Source organism: Chrysemys picta, chromosome 1 (genome assembly GCF_011386835.1).
Source record: "Chrysemys picta bellii isolate R12L10 chromosome 1, ASM1138683v2, whole genome shotgun sequence".
Classification (NCBI taxonomy): Eukaryota; Metazoa; Chordata; order Testudines; family Emydidae; genus Chrysemys; species Chrysemys picta.
In genome coordinates this window covers 41,047,067-41,074,782 of record NC_088791.1, presented here as the reverse complement: position 1 = coordinate 41,074,782, position 27,716 = coordinate 41,047,067, and the positions used below count along the sequence as shown (strand labels likewise).

The 27,716-nt window shown below is 44.4% G+C and overlaps 1 protein-coding gene across 9 annotated transcripts in view; it reads right to left on the bottom strand.

The window, feature by feature from the left end:
- The window catches only part of GRM8 (glutamate metabotropic receptor 8), a 490,512-nt gene that overhangs the window by 97,339 nt on the left and 365,457 nt on the right, over positions 1-27,716 (bottom strand). The window lies entirely within an intron of this gene.

Sequence of the window (27,716 nt, the reverse complement as noted above, 5' to 3'; positions counted from 1 at the left end):
TCAGCAAGATCACATTAGACACACTGAGCTATCTCTCCTTGTTTCCAGCTGTACAATAATCTGTGCAATAATTAAACAGGCTAACAATACATTAGGGAATCTCCTAATATGATTTTCCGGTAGTTGACACAGGTCACAAAAGGCTCCATTTTCTAACTATGCTGGAAGGAGGACAAGAGAACTGGATGTTGTTTAATTAGGCCACAACTTTATTCCTAAATAGATGGCAGAGTGCTCTCCGGTTGACGCCGGTACTCCGCTGGGAATGAGAGGAGTAAGATAAGTCGATGGGAGAGCATCTCCCATCTACCCAGCGCAGTGTAGACACAGCAGTAAATCAACCTATTCACATAGCTAGAGTAGCGTAACTTAGGTCGACCTACACCGGTAGTGTAGACATAGCCTACATGAATAACGTAGCTGGAGATGACATAGTTTAAGTTGGCTTACTGCGATGTCTACACTGCACTGGGTCGACAGGAGACGCTCTCCCATAGACTCACCTTATTCTTCTTGCTCTCGGTGAGGTACCAGAGTCAACCAGAGAGCACTCTGCCATCGATTCAGCGGGTTTTCACTAGACCCACTAAATTGACTCCCAGTGCATTAATCGCAGCAGCATCGATCCTGCAGTAGTGTAGACCTAGCCTAAGTTTCAGAGAGTGCCCAGGCAATTAAAGTGTACCATGCAGGTAATTCCATAATCATTTGCATATATCTGGGTGGGGTTTCTGTCAGCCCTCCCTCTTTTACCCATCCTGGTCCCCAGTCAACACGCTGCTGAGACCTCACCATACCCTCTTAAATGAGAGTTAAGGGAGCTATAAAGAAAGGAGAATTCGGCTCCCTGCCATATCAATCAGAGGAGCCCCAAACACCTCATGTTTCTACTCCTTTAAAGAATACCTCCTTTAAATCCTTTACCAACCCATGTTATTTGACCACTGTCTCCATTCCCTACAGAGGACCTGCACTGGACATTCACCACAAGGAGGCACCAGCAATTAGCTTGGCTGCCATCCTCCCTCTGTCCCCCCGCCCCCTATATCTAGCTAGGTTTTCAGACTTCTACTAAGGGCCCTCTTTAATATGGACCAAAAAGGAGCTCCCAAGTCTGACAAGTAGACCCCATCCTCCCTGAATAATTCTGGTGCCCCATATGCTATGTCCAGATGAAAAATTACTAGTCCCCCTCCCCTTTGCCAACTATAAATTTGGCCACCTCCCTATTTACATACCTCTTAGCCTTGTCAACCTGAGGGGACTTCACAGCTCCCTGCCTCACCAATCATTGCAACATGTCCAACCAAATAATTTTTACTCATAGGAAAAGTTCCAGGATCTGCCCCAAGTCCTTCTGAGCTCTAATAATTAAGTCCACTACTTTAAACGTTCATAAATAATTTTCCCTGAGGTGAACCACAATCATATCAGGTGTAGGCTATGGGGCAACAATGGTGTACAGAAGGGGCAAGAACTTGTCTCAAAACATGCCCCTCCTCCCACACCAGTTCAAGACTGCTTCACCACTGAGACCCAGCAGTGAATCTCCCTACAACCTGGAAGCCTACCTATGAGCCCAGTAAACAATAGTGTGCCCGCAAATCCACACAATCAGTCTGGCCCATGTGCCAGCATCTGGAATGGAAGCACAAAGGAAAATGAACGCTGATTCCCCAATTGTGATCTCATGTGCATTCGGCATGCTTTAGAATGTCAACACAAAATTGCCTGAATTGCACTAGCCCCCAGAACCAGCTGGGCCACTTCTGAATGAATGGGAACCAAATTCATGCGCTGGAAGCCCCAACCTGATCAGTCCCTGTCTTAAAACTGTAACAAACTGGTATGTTGTGAGGGGACTCCCATCATGGTGAATCAAGAAGGGCTCATCACACCCTGACCTTATTGCCATATATGCCCTCACAGCCTCCCAGGCTCACCACCCTCCTGTAGAATAATGGATGCATCCCCGTATTTGACCTCCTTGAGGTTAATATCACAGATTGCCTTTCTCAGTATGTATCCCTCAGTTCCAAAGCCCATCCAGGAGAGTCCCTACAGGACCCAGGTACTAGTTTGCTGTTCCTAAAAGCTCAGAAAAATACTACCAGAAGTGTCACCCCGAACAAGGTCACCTCTTGTTCACAACAACATACGGGCTGTAGAATCCATACCTTATCCCTAAGCATATACCTGGGATGGGATGGGTATCTTCTCTAGGGCTGGTGCGTCTACTCTAGACCACCCTGTTAGAAACCTCTGAACTAAAAACCCACTAGTAGGATCTGGGTAACTATTCAGCCTACTGGCAAATGTAAGGGCTGCTAGGCAAGTGGAGATGATTGTCAGGTTGCTAAATGTACTGCAGCACCCATTCCTCCATAATGGGCCATATCGGTGACAGGTCCTCCCACTCCTGAAATTGCACAAAATCATTACAACTTCTCTCATAGCTCTACAATGTTCATGGAGCCACCGATCTCCGTACTACCTTGACAGCCATCATATTCCAAGGTTCCATAGTGCTAGTGGCATCCATTCAGGTTCCTTGCTAGCTTCTGGTTACAGCTCCCAAAATCTGCCCATCTGAAAATGAGACATCGCATCTGCTACTCCATTATCAACCCCAGGCACATGTTTGAAAGAGAAAAGATGTTAACGTTTAAACATTGTAGTACAAACACCCTCACCAATCTCATAACTCTGTTTGATCTAGACAACTGGCTATTCATAACAAGTACCACTGCCATGTTGTCACACCAGAAACATACCCTTTTATTAGCTAACTCTGTCTCCCAAATGACCAAAAAGGGGGAGGGGGGAATCCAGAAATGTTAAATCCTGCACTGTTTTTGTATCCAGGTGGAGGGTCATCTCTGGGCACACTACTTCCCTTGATAAAATACCCCAAAACCCATATCTCCTGAAGCATGTGAGTGGATATTTAAATCAGCCTCAAGTATCCATTTCTCCCTCCACAATAGACATGCCATCAAAATGGCTCAGAGGCTGCTCCCATACCCCCAAATCAAACTTCACCCTTCTAGTAACTCACCACAAGTTGCCCCAGGGCTACCATCAGTAGGCAAAGTTAAGAAGCCCAATAATGGATTGAGCTCCCAGAGAAACTTTCCTGGCTGCTCTGCCTCTTCTAATCAAGCCCGGGAGCTGTGGAAGCTTAACCTGAGGAAGTTGTGATATACCCGTCAGTGTGCCTAGCTCAATCCCCAGGTAGGTAAGTGTAGTGGAAGGCCCCTCTGTTTTTTCCTTTGCTAGGTGTACCTGCAATTTTTTGAACAAGATCAGAAAGGGGGCCACCAGGCTAACACGCTTATCCGAAGAGCAGCAGAATACAGACCCTCGACTTCAGAAAAGCAGACTTTGACTCCCTCAGGGAACTGATGGGCAGGATCCCCTGGGAGGCTAATGTGAGGGGGGAAAGAGTCCAGGAGAGCTGTTTGTATTTTAAAGAAGCCTTATTGAGGGTGCAGGAACAAACCATCCCAATGTGCAGAAAGAATAGCAAATATGGCAGGCAACAGTCTTGGCTTAACAGGGAGATCTTCGGTGAGCTGAAACACAAAAAAGGAAGCTTACAAGAAGTGGAAACTTGGACAGATAACTACGGAGGAGTATAAAAATATTGCTCAAGCATGCAGGGTGTAATCAGGAAGGCCAAAGCAAAATTGGAGTTGCAGATAGCAAGGGATGTGAAGGGTAACAAGAAGGGTTTCTACAGGTATGTTAGCAACAAGAAGCTGGTCAGGGAAAGTGTGAGACCCTTACTGAATGGGGGAGGGAACCTAGTGACAGATGATGTGGAAAAAGCTGAAGTACTCAATGCTTTTTTTGCCTCGGTCTTCACAGACAAGGTCAGCTCTCAAACTGCTGCCCTGGGCAGCACAGTCTGGGGAAGAGGTTAGCAGCCCTCAGTGGTGAAAGAACAGGTTAAGGACTATTTAGAAAAGCTGGACATGCACAAGTCCATGGGGCTGGATGCAATGCTTCCAAGAGTGCTTAGGGAGTTGGCTAATGTGATTGCAGAGCCATTGGCCATTATCTTTGAAAACTCATGGCGACTGAGGGAGGTCCCAGACGACTGAAAAAGGGCAAATATAGTGCTCATCTTTTTGAAAAGGGAAAAAGGAGAATCCAGGGAACTACAGACCAGTCAGCCACACCTCAGTCCCTGGAAAAATCATGGAGCAGGTCCGCAAGGAATTCATTTTGAAGCACTTGGAGAAGAAGGTGATCAGGAACAGTCAACATGGATTCACCAAGGGAAAGTCATGCCTGACCAACCTGATTGCCTTCTATGATGAGTTAACTGGCTCTGTGGATATGGGGAAAGCGGTGGCTGTGATATACCTTGACTTTAGCAAAGCTTTTGATAGGGTCTCCCACAGTATTCATGTCAGCAAGTGAAAGAAGTATGGATTGGATGAATGGACTATAAGGTGGATAGAAAGCGGGCTAGATCGTTGGACTCAACATGTAGTGATCAATGGCTCAATGTCTCGTTGGCAGCTGGTATCAAGAGGAGTGCCCCAGGGGTCAGTCCTGGGGCCGGTTTTGTTCAATATCTTCATTAATTATCTGGATGATGGGATGGATTGCACCCTCAGCAAGTTCGCAGATGACACTAAGCTGGGGAGAGGTAGATATGCTGGAGGGTAGGGATAGGATCCAGAGGGACCTAGACAAATTGGAGGATTGGGCCAAAAGAAATCTGATGAGGTTCAACAAGGACAAGTTCAGAGTCCTGAACTTAGGATAGAAGAATCCCATGCACTGCTACAGGCTGGGGACCAACTGGCTAAGTGGCAATTCTGCAGAAAAGGATTTGGGGATTACAGTGGATGAGAAGCTGCATATGAGTCAACAGTGTGCCCTTGTTGCCAAGAAGGCTAATAGGATTTTGGGCTATATAAGTAGGGGCATTGCCAGCAGATAGAGGGAAGTGATGAGTCCCCTCTATTTGGCACTGTTAAGGCTACATCTGGAGTACGGCGTCCAGTTTTGGGCCCCCCACTACAGAAAGGATGTGGACAAATTGGAGAGAGTCCAGCGGAGGGCAACAAAAATGATTAGGGGGCTAAAGGACATGAGGAGAGGTTGAGGGAACTGAGCTTATTTAGTCTGCAGAAGAGAAAAGTGAAGGGGGATTTGATAGCAACCTTCAACTACCTGAAAGGGGGTTTCAAAGGGGATGGAGCTAGGGTGTTCTCAGTGGTGGCAGATGACAGAACAAGGAGTAATGGTCTCAAGTTGCAGTGGGTGATGTCTAGGTTGGATATTAGGAAAAACTATTTCACTAGGAAGGTGGTGAAGCACTGGAATGGGTTACCTAGAGAGGTAGTGGAATCTCCATCATTAGAGGTTTTTATGGCCTGGCTTGACAAAGCCCTGGCTGGGATGATTTAGTTGGGGATGGTCCTGATTTGAGCAGGGGGTTGGACTAGATGATCTCCTGAGGTCTCTTCAAACCCTAATCTTCTATGAGTTTATGATTATATGAATTCACTCTGCCTGCAAACAAGAAGTCAGCTAAGTAATGCACTACCTGCCGTAAACCAACTTTTCACATCACTGCCCAGTGCAGCATTGTACTAAATTTCTCAGATGCTGAACAGGATATTGCACATTCCATGAACACAGTTTTATCAAAATATAATTGTCCTTCAACAGAGAAATCCAAAATGTTAAAGTCAGTATGCACCGGCAGCAGTGGAGAAGCAGACTTGATATCACACTTGGCTATCAGCGCCCCTGGGCGACAAGAACTAACCATACGCGCAGCCTCCTCAATGGATAAATGCAAGGCTGGGTCTATTCCATCATTAACTGATCTACCTTGGTAGACAAATGGTATGACAAATGGTGAATTAAGCGATATTCTCCCAGAGCTTTCTTAGGGACCAAGCCTAAAGGAGAAATCTGCAAGTTCTGTATAGGTAGATGACATGCTACCCTATTCTACTTTATTTCTTGTGTAATCTTTTTCTTTACAATTTCAACCATTCCCACTAAGGATATCAATTATGTGTACATCACATGACTTCTTTCCCCCAGAAAGAGGATCCTAAACCCTGCCGTGAACCCATCCCACAAATATGCCCCTTTCATCGCATCAAGATAATCCCACAAGAGCACCCTTAACACCTCCACCTTAACTGGAGATGGTACTCTTATCCAGCCCCCCTTTTCAGCTCACCCTCCACCCCTTTGTCTTGGCCCCATACCCTGCTCCTGATCCCATGGATCTATGGGCAGCGCCTGACTTATCCCTTTTTCTGTTCCCTCCCAAGGCCTTCCCAGGTTGCTGTGGAAATTGCTGGCTGAATGCTCCCCAGAGCATATTTCACACTCATGCCTACATCTGCAGATGCCATGAAAACAACCACTTTTATTAAATGCCCAGGAAATGTCATTACGAGCCTCGGGCCTCTGGCAGGCTTGCTGCAGAATGAACAGGACACTATCAGCATGGAGACCAGGCCCCTATGGTGTCATCCACTCTAATCACAGTGTTTAATGTGGTTTGTGCCACCGGATCCTGGTTTGTGAGGCCACCCTCTATCTAAATTGTTTGTCATAGTTAACACAAACACATTATATGCATATATTTGAAGAACACTGGGCTTCTGTCTGGGTAGGCTTCTGCACTAACACCCTCCTAGATCAGAATAGCAGCTTCCAAATTTTCTGATATTCTAGCCTCCCTGGGCTACTTGGGCATTTCATTGCCCTGCTTACTCTGTCCTGACTTACTATCTGTTGTTACCTCCCTGTGCAACAGTGACAATATGTCTACATATTCACCTCTCAAAAATCTTAGTAGTACTGTGAAGGTGAACTCCCATTGGGTCAGCCACTCCAGCATACCCACACTCAAACTAACCATTGGGGCACCCTCTGTGCTTTGTTGCCCCCCAGCAATTCTATCTCACAAATTCACACTGCGTACCAGTGGGTGAGTTGTAGGGCGCTCATAAGTCACCCCCACACTTACATTAAAGGGTATTGCCCCCTGGTGAGAGATTTGCCCCACTTGACTATTGTCTGTTTCCTAAATCCAACCCCAGGCTGGATTTCCATTACCACCACCACCCGTGGAAGCTCCCAGCTGCTGCAACAACTGAAGGTTAGCTTGTAACTGCCATGTAATGCCATTAGCTTCTGTAAAAGGTGTGTGTACCCCAGACAACTCCAACACAGGTCCTAGGACACCAGATTCCTACTCACCCACCCCCATATCCCATAGCCTATTTGCTAGTTCTGCTACCGTTAGGTTCAATGTCTCCTGAATTCCATGTGGGGAGGGGTAAGTAACCATCCTCCCCTCCCACACTTAGGTCCTCAAAAGGAAAAGTGGGAAAGTGCCCTGAACCCCAGCAAGGTCATCCCTTCAGACACCTATTGCCGCACTGGACGGAAGAGAATCACTTTCACACCCTGCCCCTGCAACCTTCATCTAGTGTTGAGTACACTCTCCCCTGCTAGTCATGCCACTCTCCTATCCTGCAATCTGTTCATTCAACTTTCCTGGCTCTGGTTGACACACTACATCTTGTAAGCCTTGTAGTGCTGCAGAAACAATTAACAAAACAACTTCACAGATTACTTGAATAAATTCTCTCCTGGCTCCCCTACCCCCAATGCAATTGCCCCCCCCCACCAGGAGAGTTTGCTTCCCCGTGATCCAGCTTACTTCCCATTTGAGGGGAATCCATTTGGTAGACAAACAGAGTACCCTGGGATCTGCACATCCTGGTCCTGGGGCCATCTCCTTGCCCATGCGGCAAGGATCCTATCTCCTGGTCTCCCAGGGCCCCTTGAGCCCCACTCCATCCACCCCCTTAGCTGGGTTTGGAACTCCCTCCCCATCTGCTCTAACATACATGTTATGTTTCAGAGTAACAGCCGTGTTAGTCTGTATCCGCAAAAAGAAGAACAGGAGTACTTGTGGCACCTTAGAGACTAACAAATGTATTAGAGCATAAGCTTTCGTGGACTACAGCCCACTTCTTCGGATGCATATAGAATGGAACATATAATGAGGAGATATATATACACACATACAGAGAGCATAAACAGGTGGGAGTTGTCTTACCAACTCTGAGAGGCCAATTAATTAAGAGAAAAAAAACTTTTGAAGTGATAATCAAGCTAGCCGAGTACAGACAGTGTGATAAGAAGTGTGAGAGTACTTACAAGGGGAGATAGAGTCAATGTTTGTAATGGCTCAGCCATTCCCAGTCCTTATTCAAACCGGAGTTGATTGTGTCTAGTTTGCATATCAATTCTAGCTCTGCAGTCTCTCTTTGGAGTCTGTTTTTGAAGTTTTTCTGTTGTAATATAGCCACCCGCAGGTCTGTCACTGAATGACCAGACAGGTTAAAGTGTTCTCCCACTGGTTTTTGAGTATTTTGATTCCTGATGTCAGATTTGTGTCCATTAATTCTTTTGCGTAGAGACTGTCCGGTTTGGCCAATGTACATGGCAGAGAGGCATTGCTGGCACATGATGGCATATATCACATTGGTAGATGTGCAGGTGAACGAGCCCCTGATGGTATGGCTGATGTGATTAGGTCCTATGATGATGTCACTTGAATAGATATGTGGACAGAGTTGGCATCGGGGTTTGTTACAAGGATAGGTTCCTGGGTTAGTGGTTTTGTTCAGTGATGTGTGGTTGCTGGTGAGTATTTGCTTTAGGTTGGGCGGTTGTCTGTAAGCGAGGACAGGTCTGTCTCCCAAGATCTGTGAGAGTAAAGGATCATCTTTGAGGATAGGTTGTAGATCTCTGATGATGCGCTGGAGAGGTTTTAGTTGGGGGCTGAAGGTGACAGCTAGTGGTGTTCTGTTATTTTCTTTGTTGGGCCTGTCTTGTAGGAGGTGACTTCTGGGTACTCGTCTGGCTCTGTCAATCTGTTTTTTCACTTCAGCAGGTGGGTATTGTAGTTTTAAGAATGCTTGATAGAGATCTTGTAGGTGCTTGTCTCTATCCGAGGGATTGGAGCAAATGCGGTTATATCTTAGAGCTTGGCTGTAGACAATGGATCGTGTGGTGTGTCCTGGATGGAAGCTGGAGGCATGTAGGTAAGTGTAGCGGTCAGTAGGTTTCCGGTATAGGGTGGTATTGATGTGACCATCGCTTATTAGCACAGTAGTGTCCAGGAAATGGACCGCTTGTGTGGATTGATCTAGGCTGAGGTTGATGGTGGGATGGAAATTATTGAAATCATGGTGAAATTCCTCAAGGGCTTCTTTTCCATGGGTCCAGATGATGAAGATGTCATCAATGTAGCGCAAGTAGAGTAGGGGCGTTAGGGGACGAGAGCTAAGGAAGCGTTGTTCTAAGTCAGCCATAAAAATGTTGGCATATTGTGGGGCCATGCGGGTACCCATAGCAGTGCCGCTGACTTGAAGGTATATATTGTCCCCAAATGTGAAATAGTTGTGGGTGAGGACAAAATCACAAAGTTCAGCCACCAGGTTAGCTGCGACATTATCAGGGATACTGTTCCTGATAGCTTGTAGTCATGTACATGTTATGGCTTGCTGGAAGGAGAGGGACACCCTGTTTTCACTGGTCTGCTACAGTCCCGCACCACTGAGTTTGAAACTCCCTCCTGTTTTCCTCTTTTGTTACAAAATACCTGCTTCTGCCTCTGTGGGCTGGAAGGGTGGGTGGGAGGCTTCCCCCCGCCTCTCTGTTCTCACCAATCTGCTATGGCTCCAAGCTGAGTTTGAAACTCCCTTCTCTGTTGCCAAATGCCTGCTTCTACCACTGCGGGCTGGAAAAGTGGGGGAGGGCGGTCAGAAGTGGGACTGGATAACAAGGGGATGGATCACTCTATAAATTGCCCTGTTCTGTTTATTCCCTTTGAAGCATCTGGCACTGGCCACTGTCAGAAGAACCCTCAAAACTAAAAACTCTCTTAAAAAACCACCCTTCTACACAAACTCTCTCGTGGCTGGACTGAATTAATGAACAGTCTCCACTCATCTGGATCGTGAACAATGTTGAGGGCTGCCTTCACACCATCGATGTTGTTGCAGGCTACAAGATCACCTTCCATGAAGAAGAATGGGACAAGATCCTTTTGACGGTCACGGAACATGGAAACCCTAACATCACCTGCCAGGAGATTCCACTGCTGTAGTCTGGAGCCCAACAGCTCTGCCTTACTCTTGGGTAATTTCAAATCCCTGACAAGGTCATTCAGTTCACCTTGTGTTATGAGGTGTGGTTCAGAGGAGGAGGATGGGAGAAAATGTGGGTCCTGTGACATTGATGGTTCAGGACCAGAAGTTTCATCCTCTTCCTCTTCCTTGTTTGACTCAAGTGAGAATGATTCTGGTGCATCAGGAACCGGCAGTCCTTCTCCGTGGGGTACTGGGCGTATAGCTGATGAAATGTTTGGGTAATACACAGTCCACTTTTTCTTCTTTGACACACCTTTCCCAACTGGAGGCACCATGCAGAAGTAACAATTGCTGGTATGTTCTGATCTGTTGGCTCTCTCCAAATCATTGGCACTGCAAAAAGCATAGATTTCCTTTTCCTGTTCAACCACTGGCGAAGATTTGTTGCACAAGTGTTGCAGCATATGTGTTGTGCTGATCTCCAATTTTGCAGCCAAAATAAAGGTGATAGGCTTTCTTAACCATAGTGGTTATATTGCACTTTTGTGATGCAAAAGTCACCTCACCACAAACATAGCAGAAGTTATCTGCACTGTTCACACAAGTACGAGGCATCTCTGCTCACTTTGGCTAAACAGAAATGTGTCCCTTTGCAAAATCAAAAACTGACAAATAAGAGAGCACAACACTGTATGATTTCTAGAGCTGATATAGGGCAATTTGTTCAGCAGAGTGATGTAAGCTTCGTTATGATTGCATCATCCATGACTTCTAGGAATAACATGATGCAATTCATATCATGTATGATGCAATACCAGCTTCAGATTGCATCATTCATTGTTTTGCCTAAAAAGCAAGTACTGTCCAAACCCAGTCATAGATTTATTCATAGATCCAGTCAAAGATGTATTTTAGTCATTTCTGGTTTAAATTGAGATCCCTTCCCTTTATAACTCACTTATCCTCTGCCATTCCCAAGTCAAGGGTCGTATATACCGACCCAATAGCATATCTTGAAAACTAGAGCCAATCAACAATTTTAAGCATCATTTTCATTCTCAGTGACCCAGAATTAGTAAAGTTTGACTACATTTATTTCAGAAGCATTTTGGCTGTAGAGCAGTGTAATCAAACCCCCGTCCGGGGGGAATTGCCAAAAAGTCGAACATGTCCGGGAAAAATACTGCCAGCCGGGCACTTCCCTTCCCGCGGCTGCTGTGCTCCCTACCTTGACTCTTCTGCTCTGTTTAAAGCCGAGCTGCCCGAGCGCTACCGGCTTCGAGCAGCCACCATGCCTCTGGACCCTGAGCCGCCGGCTGGGCACTTCCCCTCCCGGGCTCTGGCTGCTGTGCTCCTCCCCTGACTCTTCGGCTTTGTTTAAGAGCCGAGCTGCCTGAGCGCTACTGGCTTCGGGCAGCCCCCATGCCTCTGGACCCTGAACCGCCAGCCGGGCACTTCCCCTCCCGGGCTCCGGGGGCGCAGGGTCCAGAGGCATGGGGGCTGCCTGAAGCCGGTAGCGCTCAGGCAGCTTGGTGCTTACAGAGCCCAGGAGTTCAGGGAGCACAGCAGCCGCCGGAGCCCGGGAGGGGAAATGCCCAGCCGGGGGTGCAGGATCTGGAGGCATGGGGGTTGCCCGAAGCCCGAGCGCTACCGGCTTCACGGTTTGCCGGGCAGCCTCCAGACCCTGCGGCCCCAGCTGGGCACTTCCTCTCCCAGGCTCCAGCTGCGCTGGGGAAGCATCGGCCAGGGGCGCAAGGTCTGGGGGCTGCCCGTCAAACCGTGAAGCCGGTAGCGCTCGGGCAGCCCTTTTCATGTGGCTTGGAGGGAGGAGGGGGAATGCGGGGTGCTTAGAGGAGGGGGCGGAGTTAGGGCAGGGACTTTTGGGAAGGGGCGGAATTGGGGCGGGGCCGGGGATGGGAAAGGGGTGGGGCCAGAGCCGCGTGGAGTGTCCTCTTTTTTTATTTTTTAAATATGGTAACCCTAGCGTATAAAGAAGTGTCACACTGAGATGTCCCTGTTTGAATTAGTGCTTCATTTTTCACAAAGTATCCAAGGCATTATGTTCTCTCACTGCCACATGTCCTTGTCGTGTCTTGTTTTAGATGTTTCAGAAATGTTACATTTTCTAACATGATTCAGAATTAATATCTTTTATTCATTCTAAGTAGTATTACTTGTGTCATATGGACAGGGCAGACACCACAGGAGCAGATGTTGAGACGTTTGAGGTACTGCATTCAAAAGTAATAAACTAAAGTAATAATAAAAATAAAAACCCTGAAATGCCATAGTCTCTCAGCAGTTACTGCATTAAAGTGGGGCTTTATGCAGCTAATAATTTATGAATTAGAGACTAATAACAACAAATCATTTCTGGTTTTAATAATCTTGTTTCTTTGCAATTACAGCAACTGTCCATGAATAATTGGTTAGTGTAACAAGTGCTAATTTACTGGTTATTTCAGGCTGTATTTGTAATTCCCAAAGACAAAGCAATATTCAACCAATCTATAAAACATTAAAATGGCATTTTAATTTACAAGGATTTGGAAATACATTATTGGTTACAGCTTTATTTATGAACTGACAAATTTGGAATGATGATTGTTTTATTCATCTATCAGCTACAGACTCACTCCCTCACCTCCAACCTTTGTGGGGGGAGGAAGAGGTAGTTGCGGAAGATGGAACTCCTGCTTTGGAGATTGTCATGTTCCTTTGTGAAATGAAGTCTTTAGAGCTAAGTCTGGAGAAGCCTATACAGGTGTTATCATTTTGGAGTTGGTGTATATATACTGAAGGACATGCAGCACAGCAAAAGTAGAGATACACGGGCAAGTAATCTGCTTCCATCCACGACAAATGCACAGAACTGTTTTTCAACAGCAAACAGATGGATGTGAGAGTGACTGTGCCTCTGAATACCTGTTAACAACAGTCTGTAGATTGCCATTCAGTGGAACTAGCTGAATAAGGTTCTTACCCTTACTCAGTTTACAATATCCGAATGTGCTTTGCTCTGCCGTCAACATATGTCACATTGTTAATGCACTAAAGACAGAGACTGTGAGTTCAGGAATCATACGTTACTAATCTTAGGGCAGTCTACACTAACCCCCCAATTCGAACTAAGGTACGCAACTTCAGCTACGTGAATAACGTAGCTGAAGTTCGAAGTACCTTAGTTCGAACTTACCTCGGTCCAGACGCGGCAGGCAGACTCCCCCGTCGACCTCGCGTACTCCTCTCGCCGAGCTGGAGTACTGCAGTCGATGGCGAGCACTTCCGGGTTCGACTTATCTCGTCCAGACAAGATGCGATAAGTCAAATCCAGAAGTTCGATTTGCTTGCCGCCGAACTACCGGGTAAGTGTAGACCTACCTTTAGTCTCTACCATACCCCCAATTTAACCTTTTGTTTTAGACAGCCATATACAAATGGAGTTACCAGGAGGAATAATAAGCCAGCAATGTTACCATACCATGCAATTTTATTGCTAGTTGCACAATATTTGGTATCTGTCTGATAGTCCCAGATCCTGAAGTCATGTGAATTTGTGAGAATCTCAGTTTTCTCTAACCCTCATGGTTGCAGAGAAAAGCTTAAAAATGTAACCCACATGTACACTGAAGACAAAAATAGAACGCAAATAAAAAGAGTCCACAATGGTTTGTTTGTTTTTAAAATATCATGATTATTCTCTAGTTTACAATTAGTATGTACAGTTCAGTGTTGGATACTGAAGGTAAATGTTTATTTTCTAAATTAAGAGATTACTATGTATTTGTAGGTCAGGTTTGCCACCATGATTTGCATTCTAAAACTTCACAGACAGATGAAGTCCCTACATCCTTCCACTCTATGGTGAATGTCATATGTTACTACGATTCGAAATTTCTTTTGGCACAGTCATCCCGGATGTTAATAATATACATATTTAATTCTGTCATATTTGTCCTAAATCCTAAAGAAAGTGTTATCACAACAACTGAAGGAACATCTGTACAGTAATAATATATATCATCACTGTCTGAGTTTAAGCACATACACAGCAATGACACTGCCTTCATGACCTGCTTGTCAAAATAGATATGTTTCAGCTGACATACATGTTGCTTTAGGTCTATCTGAAGCTTCCAATACATTGGATTACAGGGCAGTGTTGAATTGCTTGGGGAACAGATCAAATGTGTTGAATTGGGTAAGGTCATACCTGACAGAAGAGTCCCAGTCAGCGATACTCAATAATATCAGCCTGTTTTGCTTCTGTTGCTTTTCAGAAAATTTATATTACTAATTATAATTATATTATATTATATACACACAAAATCACAAGCTATAGATATAGATATGATACCCTACCTTTGGAGAATGTATTGCGATTAGGAATATATGATTTGGGGATATCATTATTATGCAGATAATACCCAGACAAATATTTCTTTATCTTCAGAGTCTGAGAGTAATATATGGTACCTAAAAGTCTACATTGCTGAGATGGGATGTCTAGGGACTGGCTAACATTGAATCCTAGCAAACAAAGTAAGTAGATTAGCTTGAGTATGAACAGAAACATGAACAGAGAAAGATTTTACTGGGTTTCACAATCTTTCATCAGGTGTTGTTTCAGAATGCCAGTTTGAAGTGTGGTGAGGTCCATAACTTGTGACGAATATTTCAGCATTGTGTCTCAACATAATTTTGTGCTTTAAAAATGTCACTGGAATGTAGTCCCTCCTTTCCTGGTAACTCTAATGCAATATCAAGATTGTGTTACTACAACAAGAGCTTTTGAGGCTACCCAAGAAGCTGACCTGCCACCTGTAGACATACCAGGATACACCAGTTTGATTATTCTCAGGGGTAGATATAGGGGATTCTGCATGCACACAACTTCCCTACTATTTCCTTCTGGGCTGGCTTGCTCTCAGGCCACAAACTAAACATACAGTTTTGGCTATAACTGTACAGTCCTAAATAGAAGGGATCCCATACACACCCTTACGCCCTCTTGCTCTCTAACTTTGAGGAAGTAGGTCCCATACATGGGCAGAACAGATACATCTCAGATCTTTGCCTCTGCAGCCCTCTTTCTTCAGAAGATGCCATAAAAACTAAAATATGATCATCATTAGGTGTATCTATAGACCAAGAAACAGGACAAATGCAATGGGACTGGTCTTTTTCAATATGCAGGGCCCAGTACTGTTCTCAGATAATCACAGACTTCAATCACAATTGGACTGTTTTTTCCTGGGGATAGAATTAAGCTGAAAGAGCTCAAGATTTATGATTTGTTGATCCTGCTGTATATATATTTCATGCAACTTTAGCTAATGCCATATCACATCAGCACGTGAGAAGACTAATATTCTTGAGCTGACTTTATAAAATGATAGGCACAAGGTAATTAACTCCACATAGTATCCTGGAAGGATTAAAGCATGGGAGCCAGTTTTTTTTTAAGCTGGCAAATAGAAATGTAATTTGCATGTCCCAGCATGAACCTGGCCCAAGGAGGGGCCAAACCCTTAAGAAGAAAAGACAGTGATGCTGCCACCTTCCTTCTTCCAGGGAAGGTGACCCTTCTTCCAGGGAAGGAGACCCTGGAAGAATTCCACCATGATTTCAACAGCTTCCACCCCACCATCAACCTCAGCCTGGACCAATCTACACGGGAGGTCCACTTCCTAGACACCACAGTACAAATAAGCGATGGCCACGTTAACACCACCCTATACCGAAAACCCACCGACCGCTACGCCTATCTTCATGCCTCCAGCTTCCATCCTGGACACACCACACGATCCATCGTCTGCAGCCAAGCGCTGAGGTACAACTGCATCTGCTCCAACCCCTCAGACAGAGACCAACACCTACAAGATCTTCACCAAGCATTCTCAAAACTACGATACCCACACAAGGAAATAAAGAAACAAAGCAACAGAGCCAGACGTGTACCCAGAAGCCTCCTGCTACAAGACAGGCCCAAAAAAGAAACCAACAGAACTCAACTGGCCATCACCTACAGTCCTCAACTTAAACCTCTCCAACTCATCATCAGTGATCTACAACCCATCCTGGACAATGCTCCCTCACTTTCACAGACCTTGGGAGGCAGGCCAGTCCTCGCCCACAGACAACCTGCCAACCTTAAGCATATTCTCACCAGCAACCACGCACCGCACCATAACAACTCTAACTCAGGAACCAACCCATGCAACAAACCTTGATGCCAACTCTGCCCACATATCTACACCAGCAACACCATCACAGGACCTAACCAGATCAGCTACAACATCACTGGCTCATTCACCTGCACGTCCACTAATGTTATATATGCCATCATGTGCCAGCAATGCCCTTCTGCTATGTACATTGGCCAAACTGGACAGTCACGATGCAAGAGGATAAATGGACACAAGTCAGATATCAGGAATGGCAATATACAAAAACCTGTAGGAGAACACTTGAACCTCCCTGGCCACACAATAGCAGATGTAAAGGTAGCCATCTTACAGCAAAAACACTTCATGACTAGACTCCAAAGAGAAACTGCTGAGCTCCAGTTCATTTGCAAATTTGACACCATCAGATCAGGATTAAACAAAGACTGTGAATGGCTATCCAACTACAGAAGCAGTTTCTCCTCCGTTGGTATTCACACCTCAACTGCTAGCAGAGCACCTCACCCTCCCTGATTGAACTAACCTCGTTATCTCCATACTGATTTATACCTGCCTCTGGAAATTTCCATTACTTGCGTCTGATGAAGTGGGCATTCACCCACGAAAGCTTATGCTCCAATACTTCTGTTAGTCTTAAAGGTGCCACAGGACCCTGTGCTGCTTTTTACAGATTCAGACTAACATGGCTACCCCTCTGATACCTTTCTTTTAGTTTCTCAGCTGTGGAGAGGTGCTTTTAGTTACCGTCAAGGTCCGAGCTCCATCAGTGTAGCCTACTAAAACATTGCAGCCCTCCTGCCATACCCCCCGCAGCACAAATATATCTGTAATAGCCAATAATTATCTCTTAATCCTCAAATAAACAGAAGAAATAAAAGCTGAATTCCAGTTCAATTAAATATAAAAAGCTTTTTTAAAAATTCTCAAATCCTTTGGCCTGAGCAGTTAGCCAGTATTCACAACCTTGCAGTTTTGTTTCCATTTGAAAGATAAATTGATTATATGAGTCACATATTTCAAATAATTTACACAGGGTTCTGTTTCCCTTAACACAACAGACAAACAACAGCAGGCAGTTTCCCAGCTCACAGTTTCCAAGTCTGTCCCTCCAGTCAGTTCTGTGCGCCAAGTTTCTGACTCTGCTCCTTCACAGGGCCATACTCATGAATGCTTCTCTGACTGTCTGCTCACATTTTCCCCTCTTTAATACACACACACACAGCTTGCCAAACACCCTAGCACCTTCGCTTGCAACCAGGGAACCCCTTAACCCACTTAGCTTAGGTTGTGTCTTGGACAGAGGCTTCTATTGTTTCCATCTATCTCACTGCATAGAAGGGTTGAATTGCTCCTTCATTTGAAGCTGAATGAAGAGTGGTTAGCCCACCCATTGACTTTAAATCAGGTCTGTGATTGTCTAATGGTCAAAGACCCGCTTGATGACAACCATTAACACCTTCCAGCATACCAGTCTAAAAAGTTGCTGCCCTCCTCCCGCACATCACATACCCCTGACACAAATATATCCATCATAGTCCATCACTATCTCTCATCGTCAAATAAAGGAAAGAAAGATAGGCTGAGTTCCAGTCTAATAAAATAAAGCTTTTTTAAATTCCCAGATCCACAAATTTCTAGAGTTTTACTGTAGCTATTTGTATTTGTGCATGGGAGGGGGAGAGAGGGTTGGCGGCAGCCAATGTTTGAAACTGATGACCTTGAAAAGATGTCTACACTGAGCTCCTGTTAGAAAATGATGACCAGTAAGAACCCTGACAGCCATCCTCAGGACAGCAATTAATCTCAGTAAAGTGGTGATATATGAGCTCTTTCTGGTTACTCCTGGTGCTCTTTTCACTTACATGTCTTAACTTGTACATCAGTACAACCTCAGTAAAGTATCACTTTCCCAAGCATAATATTGATTTGGTTGGTCACTGCTCTGCATTACTTTGGCTTTGACATTCAACTGTTAGTCTTCAGTGTATACTGTAGGCCAGGGATCGGCAACCTTTGGCATGCGGCTCGCCATGGTAAGCACCCTGGCGGGCCGGGCCAGTTTGTTTACCTGCCGCGTCCGCAGGTTAGGCTGATCGCGGCTCCCACTGGCCGCGGTTTGCCGTCCCAGGCCAATGGGGGCTGCAGGAAACAGCACGGGCTGAGGGATGTGCTGGCCGCCACTTCTCACCGCCCCCATTGGCCTGGAGCGGCAAACTGGCCGTGATCGGCCAAATCTGCGGACCCGGCAGGTAAACAAAGTGGGCCAGCCCGCCAGGGTGCTTGCCCTGGTGGGCCGCGGGCCAAAGGTTGCCGATCCCTGCAGTAGGCTTTCCACAAGCCATTCACATTCCTTCAAGATTTACTTGCATTTGTGATTTATTCTCAGAGTTGCTATTGTCATAACTTCTTTATGACCACTGATTAAGAATTATGTCCTTTAAAAAGCAGGCCTCTGCCTCCTCTGTAGCTAGACAGATTTTAAAGTATTCAGCTCCTTTCTGCCTCTGTCTTACCTTTATACTAGGGGCTTGTCTACACTTGAAATACCAGTTACTGCGCCGTTGTAGTGCTTCATTGGAAAGGCTACCTAAGCTGACAGGAAGGGTTCTCCCATCATGTAGGTAACTCATCTCCCTGAGATGCAATAGCTAGGTTGATGAGAGAATTCTCCTGTCAACCCAGCACTGTCTACACTGGGAATAGATCGGTTTAACCACATAGTTCAGGGGTGTGGATTTGTCACACCTCTGAGGGCATGGCTACACTTGCAGATGTAGAGCGCTTTGAGTTAAAACAGCCTTCGTAGAGCACAGTAGGGAATGCGCTGTAGTCTGTCCACACTGACAGCTGACAGTGCACTGGCATGGCCACATTAGCAGCTCTTGCAACGGCCACAGAGAGCAGTGCATTGTGGTAGCTATCCCAGCATGCAAGTGGCTGCAACATGCTTTTCAAATGGGGGGGAGGGGATGGAGTGTGACAGGGAGTGTGTTGTGTGTATGTGGGGGGAGAGAGAGTGGGTTTTTGGGGGGCTGAGAGCATGTCAGCATGCTCTCTTGTAAGTTCAGACAGCAGCAGACCTCCCCCTCTCTCCCCCGCCCCCCCCCCTCTCTCTCTTTCTCTCTCTCTCTCACACACAGCATTCCACAGTAATGGTTGCTTTGTCTCGGAGCAGATAAGCATGCCAGTTGTCAAACGGAGCTTTCAAAGGGCATATCCAAAACAATGACAAGAGTGGCCACTTGACTTAAAGGGATTATGGGACGTTTCCAGAGGCTGATCAGAGTGCAGTAATGCAACACCTCGTTCACACTGATGCTGGGGCGCTCCAGGAGGGGCACAGCAAACGTTATTCTACTCGCTGAGGTGGAGTACCAGGCGCGCTCTAGCCGTGGAGTCAGAGCGTTCTACGTGTCTTGCCAGTGTGGACGGGTAGTGAGCTAGTGCACCAAGGGCTCCTTTAATGCGTTGTAACTCGCAAGTATAGCCAAGCCCTCAGTGACATAGTTATACCAGCCTAATTTCCTAGTGTAGACTAGGCCTAGGTCTGAAAGGCAGATATTTATAAGCTTGATGTTTGATTGCATTTCTTCACAGAATTATTGAGTATTCCCAGTGACCAAAACTAAGGAGATAAAAAGCAATGGCATACTGGTGTATGTATTTGCTTACATGACTCCTTCTATGGAGTGTGTGATACTTACTCTCTATATGTGCTATATCAGGGGTTCTCAAACTGGGGGTCATGACCCCTCAGGGGGTCATGAGGTTATTAGATGGGGGGGGGTCACGAGCTGTCAGCCCCCAAACCCTGCTTCACCTTCAGCATTTATAATAGTGTTAAATGTAAAAAAAGTGTTTTTAATTTATAAGGGCGGTCATACTCAGAGGCTTGCTGTGTGAAAGGTCACCAGTACAAAAGTTTGGGAATCATTGTACTATATAATTTAGTTAAAAGCCAATTTTTAATTTTGGAACTATTTGCTTATGGTTCCAGTCCAGCTCCCACTGAAGTCAATGAAAGGTTTTCCATTGGTTTCAGTGGATGCTGTCTCAGATCGCGAGCTACCATAATATCTAAGAATAGCAAGATGGTTTTGCAAGTATAGTATGGCTCTGTGTGATGGGGCGGCTGCCCCTGACTGGCAGAAAAGGGGTTAAAAGCACCCTAGGGAGGTTGCACCGGAGGCAATTAGAAAGTGGCTGAGAAGAGTAGCCAATCATGGCTCATATAAGAAGGGCTGCAGAGCAGAGCAGAGCAGAGGTCAGTAGGTGACTGGAGCTTGAGGGGAGAAGACAAGGCTCCTAGCAGAAGGAAGAAGCCCCAGCACCTGGGACAATTCAGTGCTGTAAGCAGGGACTAGGGGAGCTAGACAGAGCTCCTGGTGAGCTGCTAGGGCCTTCAGGCTGAGACCCTGAGGTAAGGGCAGAAAAGGGTGCTGGAGCCACATGGGGAGTGGCTCTGGAACAAAGGATTGTAATTGCTACTGTAGTAGTGGCTGGACAGAGATTGCAGGTCCCCCGAAAAGGGAGAACACAGAGTGTGGCACAGCCAGAGGGCAGTCACTGAAGAGGACGCTGCAGTCCTGGGAGTGGCGCGGGACCTGGAATGAAAGTGACAGTGATGAGGCACCACCAGAGGAAGGTGCCCTGGTGAGCAGAGCTAATTCTCAGGACAGCCAGCAGGAGGCATCGCAGTGGTGAGTCGCACCCAGTCACACTCAGTCTTCAATTTCACTTAGCTAAATTGAAGATGGCGACTAAATGAAGATTGCATACCCCATCTTTAAGAAAATCCTGGAGCTTCAAGACACTGTAGATGAAACTTCAGAAGGGATTTATTGATGGTGTTATTTTACACAATTATTAAAGAATGATCATCCCCTTGAGAGATGTGGGGTGGAAATCCAGGGTAGTAGTTTATATTTAGTCAACTAAAGTATTTTATCAGAAAGCGCTAGTTCAAATCTGTGCTAGAATCTTACCTTCTCATCAAAGAGGAATTGTAAAATAAGGGAAATATTTTAATGCTTCAGTCCCCTAAGCTTCTTTCTCCAACTATTACACACACCTTGCAGTGTGCACATGAGATTCACTTAAAAAGAGCTGAATCAAAGAGAAACAATGTTTGATGGCTTGATGCTGATGGACAAACTGGATCAAATTAATAGAATCATAGAAATGTAGTTCTGGAAGGGATCTTGAGAGGTTATCAAATCCAGCACCCTGTGCTGAGGCAGAACCAAGTAAACCTAGAACATCCTTAACAGCTGTTTGTCCAACCTATTCTTAAAAACCTCCCATAATAGGGATTCCATAACCTTCCCTCGAAGCCTATTCCAGAGCTTAACTACCCGTATAGTTTTTCCTAATATCTAACCTAAATCTCCCTTGCTCCAGGTTAAGTTCATTACTTCTTGTCCTAGCTTCAGTGGACATGGAGAACAACTGATCACTATCCTCTTGTAACAGTCCTTAATATATTTGAAGACTGTTATCAGGTCTCCCCTCAGTCATCTTTTTTCAAGACTGAACATGACTAGTTTTTTGTAACCTTTCCTCATAGGTCAAGTTTTCTAAACCTTTTAGCCTTCTTTTTTCTTTCCTCTGGACTTTCTCCAATTTATCCACATTTTTCTTAAAGTGTGGCACCAAAAACTGGACATAGTACTCCTGCTGAGGCCAGGACAATTACTTTGCATATCTTACATATGACTCGTCTGTTAATACACTCTAGAATGATATTAGCCTTTTTCACAACTGCATTCAGATTGTTTACTGGTATTCAATGTTTTATTCATTATACACGGCCCCCAGATCCTTTTCAGCAGTACTACCATCCGGCCAGTCATTTCCCATTTTGTAGTTATACATTTGATTTTGCCTTCCTTGGTGTAGTACTTTGCATGTGTCTTTTTTGAATTTCATCTTGTTTATTTCAGATCAACTCTCTAATTTGATCAAAGTCATGAATTCTAATCCTGTCCTCCAAACTGCTTGCAACCCCTCCCAGGTTGGTGTCACCTGAAAATGTTGTAAACATACACTCAACTCATTATCCAAGTCATGAAAGCAAATACGGAATAGTACTGGCCCACAACTGTAGGGCCTCACTCGACACACTTCTCTGTTTCACAGTGAACCATTGATAACTACTCTTTGAGTATGGTCTTGGACATTGTTAGAGCAACCATGCAGTAAAATGTTTCTAGAGTATAACTCATGTTTTCTAAGTGGTAGGCCCTAGCCTTTATAGCCTATTAGGCTATTTAGCCTAGCATACAATATATTGGAATGGTGACAGAGGTGTTACTCTAAGCTCTTTACATCATCACAACTAATAAACATTTAATAGCAATAGGATATGTTGAATATTCTAAGCCAACAGAAGTATTTGCCATAAAAACCATTATATACTTAGCAGTCACTGATATATTTCCTTTGGTGCTGTTTACTAAGTGTTGCTATTTGTTTACTGCACACACAGGTGTCACCATTTTCACTGTAAGTGGTAGTCACAGAGAACATTGCCATTTGGTACCATTCCTATGCCACTCCCTGGGGCAGACTGCAGTGTAAAAGCCACTCATCATAGGCAAGGGGGGTTCAGACCTGCTGCCTTCCTTTGCCTCCCAGTATCTCTATGGGACTTGGACCAAGCCCTGCAGCCTGGGGAGTTACCAGCCTGGAACACCCCTGCTCCTCTGGTTCTCCCCAGCCATGCTTCACTTCCAGTACCCTTTCTGCAGGCAGCCAGGTCCTGCTCTCTCCCAGCCTGGAAAGAGACTTCTGGGCCTCTGGCTCACAGCCTTTTTATACACACCAGCTGTGGCCTGATTGGGGCGTGGCCCAGCTGCAGCCACTTCCCCAAGCAGCCCAGTTTAGCAGTTCTCAGCCACAACCTTCTCCCAGGGCTGACTTTAACCCTTTTTCTGCTGGAGTGGGGGAGCTGCCCTACTACACTACAGTAAAAGGATAAGTTACATACATAAATTAAAAGGGCTCCTAAATAGTTTTTTTCAAAAATCAATCCAATTTAAAGAGCTGGTAGAAATATTTTTATTAAAACTTTTTCTCAGAAAACAATGATGTTTTGATGAAAATGGATTTTTTTTTTCAGATTTTCTTCCGTTTTTGGGAAAAAAATCTGAATTTTTACCTTTTGGTTTTTCAATGAAAACCAGAAAAATTGTATTATATTTTTTAACAAAACTTTATTTTGAAAGTTCAGGTAAATCCATCTATTTAAATTTATAATTAAAGCTTTATGATTGAATGATGGTTGGGTAGACTGGTTAGGAAAAACAAATCAGAGCCCCTTTCCCCCAGTATATGTACATTTCTAGAAACAAACAGTAAATAAGCCCTTTTAAAATTCTAAAAATGTTTGGATATTTCACTTCCACTTTGTAGCCATAAATAGAAGTGAAATTGTTGGGAACCTTAAAAAAAAAAAAAAAAAAGCCTTTTCTCTCAGGATTTCCACACCAGTTTTTCAAAATACAGAGGTCTGGATAAGCGCTAGTGAAGCAGCAGGACCTTTAGAAGCTTATTAGAACCAAATATGATATCTACATTTTTAGAGGTTTATGTATTAGTAATTCTAATAGCATTAAGGTGCTTTAGGGTATGATTTTCCCAGCCCATTAATATACACCTCAGATGGTTGAAGGCATGAAGCCATATTTATCAGGCTCATAAATACCTAGCAGGTATGTATTAATGGACCATTACGGTATGCCTGTTATGACTTGTTACATTAACTCACTTTATATTAACAAGGATGTCATATGTACAGTACTCCTGTAAGAGTTCAAAAAAATCAATTTCTAGTATTATCCTAGTGTTGTGGAGATTGAAATAGCACAAAAAAGGTGTGAAATGTTTTTAGAAGTGGCTCAAACAAATCATTCTACTTCAGAATATGGAAATAGTACATTCATAAATTGAAGTAATAGCCATCATATGGAATTTTAATTGAGAAATCCAATTTAAGGAAAGATCTTTAGTACCTTCATTATATGCAGTGGAATTTTAAATGTGAGATAACTATTTCAAGTGGTCAGCTAATTATAGACATCTTTTATCAATGTTCACCCTGTGGATTATATGTAGATGGTGTAAACAGACAAACAATAATCTCCTTGACACAGTCTTTATTTTGATGTTATTGAACTAATATTTAATATTAAATTGGATTGAGAGACCTACGAAAATATATGCAAGATTTATACAGATACCAATCAAATGAATCCTAGTTAGTTTAAATGTGGAGGATACCTACTGCATTCAAAATTGTGGGATTGTTCAAAGGTTATCACATTTATGTGTTTTACAAATGGATTCTTGTGGCATGATGATATAGAGACATCACCTCAATAATGAGCACACATTGCAAAGATATCCTGGGAATTTATCTTTGGGTACAGTAAGGGGCATATTGCCATCCTCTAGATTATGCTACAGAGAGTAGCATATTTGTAGGAGTGCCAGTAGCTGAGAGAAGAACAAAGAAGCATGCCTGGGGCTTTGTAAGAAAGACCCTTACACTGAGACTAGGATGCTGTTCAGTCTGAATGAGAAGGGCACAGTGAGTCATTATGAATTTCCAGGAGAAAACTATTGGTTCTTAAACACAGTCTACATCATGCTGACCAACACCCCTGTGATTGACCCACAGCTCTTCGGAGAGAGAAAACATTGCATGAGGCTAGAGCTGATCTGAATATGTTAAAATTGTAATGACATGACTGTACAAACTATGCATGCCTTAATCGGATATAACATATAGTAGGTTTTAGAAAAATACTAAATCTTCAAAAAAAACACAAAAGTTTTGGTTTGATTTGACTTTTTATAAACACCAATAAAATAAATCAGTTGATATTTTTATTTATTTACCAGTGTAAATTTCATTGCAATAAAGCAAAAGACGGTTGTTATCCATCGGCATCAAGCAGTATCTTTTATAAATAATAAAAAAGTTGATCATTACTCATTAAATGTATTCAGAAAGGTGAAGTCTTTACAAAACCAGATAAAACTCATAGCTTGGGACAATTCCTGGCAATATTCATTACTGAATGCTGCAACAGAGACTTTTCGACATTGAGTACTACTGGGTTAATTTAATTTATCATCTATGGCCTAGATTTTAGATGTATACACTTGCCTTAGTACTTATCCCCATTTGCCTCCAGTGTGTGTGAGACTGGCCCAACCACTCAGCAAAGATTATATGACATTTGCACATTACTCTGAAAATAAACATCTTGGGGACTGAAGTTGGTGGAATTTTGATTGACATTTACTGATTATTTTCAGTATAGGAAAAGTGCATGGAGATCTATACTTAATGAGTCACTGGCAACTTAAATTTGTTTAAAATATGTTTCCATATTTTTTACAATTTCTTTTAACATTTAAACAAATAAACATTATCATAGAATCATAAAATATCAGGGTTGGAAGGGACCTCAGGAGGTCATCTAGTCCAACCCCCTGCTCAAAGCAGGACCAGTCCCCAATTAAATCATCCCAGCCAGGGCTTTGTCAAGCCTGACCTTAAAAATATCTAAGGAAGGCGATTACACCACCTCCCTAGGTAACCCATTCCAGTGCTTCACCATCCTCCTAGTGAAATTTTTTTTTCCTAATATCCAACCTAAACCTCCCCCACTACAATTTGAGACCATTACTCCTTGTTCTATCATCTGCTACCACTGAGAACAGTCTAGATCCATCCTCTTTGGAACACCCTTTCAGTTAGTTGAAAGCACCTATCAAATCCCCCCTCATTCTTCACTTCTGCAGACTAAATAATCCCAGTTCCCGCAGCCTCTCCTCATAAGTCATGTGCTCCAGACCCCAATCAGTTTTGTTGCCCTCCGCTGGACTCTTTCCAATTTTTCCACATCCTTCTTGTAGTGTGGGGCCCAAAACTGAACACAGTACTATAGATGAGGCCTCACCAATGCCGAATACAGGGGAACGATCACGTCTCACAATCTGCTGGCAATGCTCCTATCTATACAGCCCAAAATGCCATTAGCCTTCTTGGCAACAAGGGCACAATGTTGACTCATATCCAGCTTCTCGTCCATTGTAACCCCTAGGTTCTCACTGCTGCGTAGCCACTCGGTCCCTAGTCTGCAGCAGTGCATGGGATTCTCCCTTCCTAAGAGCAGGACTCTGCACTTGTCCTTGTTGAACCTCATCAGATTTCTTTTGGCCCAATCCTCTAATTTGTCTAGGTCCCTCTGGATCCTATCCCTACCCTCCAGCGTATCTACCACTCCTCCCAGTTTAGTGTCATCTGCAAACTTGCTGAGGAAGCAATCCACGCCATCCTCCAGATCATTAATGAAGATATTGAACAAAACCGGCCCCAGGACCAACCCTTGGGGCACTCCGCTTGATACCGGCTGCCAACTAGACATGGAGCCATTGATAACTACCCGTTGAGCCCGAAGATCTAGCCAGCTTTCTATCCACCTTCTAGTCCATTCATCCAACCCATACTTCTTTAACTTGCTGGCAAGAATACTGTGAGAGACCGAATCAAAAGCTTTGCTAAAGTCAAGGAATAACACCTGCACTGCTTTCCCCTCATCCACAGAGCTAGTTATCTCGTCATAGAAGGCAATTAGGTTAGTCAGACATGACTTGCCCTTGGTGAATCCATGCTGACTGTTCCTGATTACTTTCCTCTCCTCAAAGTGCTTCAAAATTGATTCCTTGAGGACCTGCTCCATGATTTTTCCAGGGACTGAGGTGAGGCTGGCCAGCCTGTAGTTCCCCGGATCCTCCTTCTTCCCTTTTTTAAAGATGGGCACTACATTAGCCTTTTTCCAGTCATCCGGGGCCTCCCATCGATCACCATGAGTTTTCAAAGATAATGGCCAATGGCTCTGCAATCACATCAGCCAACTCCTTTAGTACCCTCAGAAGCAGTGCATCTGGCCACATGGACTTGTGCTTGTCCAGCTTTTCTAAATAGTCCTGAACCACTTCTTTCTCCACAGAGGGCTGGTCACCTCCTCCCCATACTGTGCTGCCCAGTGCGGTAGTCTGGGAGCTGACCTTGTTCGTGAAGACAGAGGCAAAAAAAGCATTGAGTACATTAGCTTTTTCCACATCCTCTGTCACTAGGTTACCTCCCCCATTCAGTAAGGGGCCCACACTTTCCCTGACCTTCTTCTTGTTGCTAACATACCTGTAGAAACCTTTCTTGTTACTCTTAACTTCCCTTGCTAATTGCAATTCTAAGTGTGATTTGGCCTTCCTGATTTCACACCTGCATGCCTGAGCAATATTTTTATGTAAGCTTTTCTTTTGTGTTTAAGATCAGCAAGGATTTCACTGTTAAGCC